We start from the raw sequence: 2,124 nt of genomic DNA on the forward strand, positions 1-2,124 counted from the left end.
ACAGAGACCGAGTTCATGGGGGAATTGTGTGAAACCTGGTTTGGCTTCAGTGGAAGCCTTGGGATCCTTGTGGGTGCAGTAGTACTCCAAGTTGCAATTCATCTGACCATGTCGTGGCGTAGTGAACTAGAGCATGCATCTGAGAGCACTCAGTGCATGGGGTTCAAACCCTCATCACAGTTCCCGTGATATATCACGATACTGTGATTTCTCTGTGAACACATTTGATATATCTCGGAATCATACATTTAGGTTAATTAAATACTATATACTTTATACAAATTAACCTTATTGATATATTGAAAAAGTTCAAGCAGTTAATTCAAGGAAATGGTCGCTAATTTATAATGGAAAATATATGTAGTACATGATCTGAACACATAACTAACCTATAAATGCATTATAATACCTTTCACATATAAATGCATTATAATAAGTTTCAAAATAAATACAAATAAATAAAATAAATATATATTATTTTTAGTACCTTTCTGAGTCGAGTAACTAATGCACGAGCCAGTCCATCAATTTTTCGATGGTTCCAAAAGACTGCACCCTCTGTGAGTTCTGTTCTTTCTGAGAAAAATATTTATAGCAATGAACATCTTGAAGAGCATAGATTAATAACAGTTTCATAACATACCTTTACTCACCACGACCAACTCAAGTTTGACCAATATGTTTTCATTCTTTTATTGATTATTTGAGGGAGTTGATACTTATTGAATACTGAATACAAATCGCATTATACTGATTACAGGGCAGGTAAAATAATAAAAAACTTGATCAGATGAACCATATAAACAAATACCAGCTTTCAGCATGTTTTTAGTTGTAGAGTTGTATCGTGAGAGGTATGCAAACACTTGCTCTGCCTCTTCCCCTAAAGTCATGCCACTTCCTTCTTCCCACCGCCCTCCATACAATACCTTTAACATAAAAGGATACAGTAAAAAAAAATTCAAATTATTGTACAAAAATTAAAAGCCTCCTACTATATTAAATGATACGTATATCATTAATCTTAAACAATCAGAAATCTTAAATTTTTTTACACAAACTGTACTTATTATATTTAATGTAATGTATACATTACATTAAATTTAATTAGTATACATAAATGTATACATTAGTATACATAAATGTAATGTTATATTTTTATTTACCTGACAATACCAAGCATGTCCTTTTGCATGTAGGACTCCTAAAAATGGCTTTGCTTGACCAATGTGAAAATGTGATTGTTTCTGAGCCACAGTTAAGGCCCATGGCCAATATTTGCAAATTATGTCTTGACAAATAAACTTTACGTATTTGAAATACATAATTTGCAAATAGTGGGCATAACTGTACAGCTCTCCTTGATACATATTCAAGGTGTGGAGGATAATACCATGTCGACAGGAGGCCATGCTGATTCCTGTTTCATCCAAACTTTGGAATGAAAGAGGCTTATTTTGAGCAGCTTTCCATGTAGACACTCCACATGTGTGCTTACTCTGTTAAACAAAAATATTTATAGTAACTAAATAACCAGTTGGTGAGCATGATTATAATTATGTAGGACGGGTAGAAGGTAGAGATTATTTTGCGCGATAGGCATTGTTGTTGCACATAAGAATTTCTATGGGTTATATTTCCTTATTCAATATATATAAACTATAATGAAAAAATACAAAAATGGCCACCATATGTTATAGTCGCCAAACAGTTATTAGGTAAAATTGAAGGTTTCTCAATATATAATAAAACTCACCTTAGTTTTCAAGCTCTGAATAGTGCCAACATGAGCTTGAACATCTTCATCTTTGCTGAAGATACTATCAGAATAATAGGGGTTTCTGATACCTCTGCAATGATAATTCAGAAATAATTATTTATTGTCTGTAACCACTATAATATTAAACAATGGGTAATGGGGTATCAAAAAATGTTTTATATGAAGAATTCTGATGCACTGCTAAATTTTACATAAAACAAAAATTTACATGGTGTTAGATAAATAAAATGATGATATGGATGCAATTGAAAGGCAAACTATAAAGACATACTCAGTTAAAAAATATGTCATATGACAATGTATATTTATATGTGCATACTTTATTTATAAGAACATTAATTTGA

The 2,124-nt window shown here is 31.7% G+C and overlaps 1 long non-coding RNA gene across 1 annotated transcript; it reads right to left on the minus strand.

Moving 5' to 3' along the window:
* Positions 1-811: 811 nt before the first annotated feature.
* On the minus strand, positions 812-1,578 carry LOC138361130 (uncharacterized). Its single transcript, XR_011226804.1, has 2 exons — positions 1,167-1,578; positions 812-929 (listed from the first exon to the last, which is right to left on the minus strand). It is a non-coding gene; the product is annotated as an uncharacterized lncRNA (long non-coding RNA).
* Positions 1,579-2,124: the final 546 nt, after the last annotated feature.

The sequence above is a fragment of the Procambarus clarkii genome, unplaced genomic scaffold (genome assembly GCF_040958095.1).
Source record: "Procambarus clarkii isolate CNS0578487 unplaced genomic scaffold, FALCON_Pclarkii_2.0 HiC_scaffold_190, whole genome shotgun sequence".
NCBI lineage: Eukaryota > Metazoa > Arthropoda > Malacostraca > Decapoda > Cambaridae > Procambarus > Procambarus clarkii.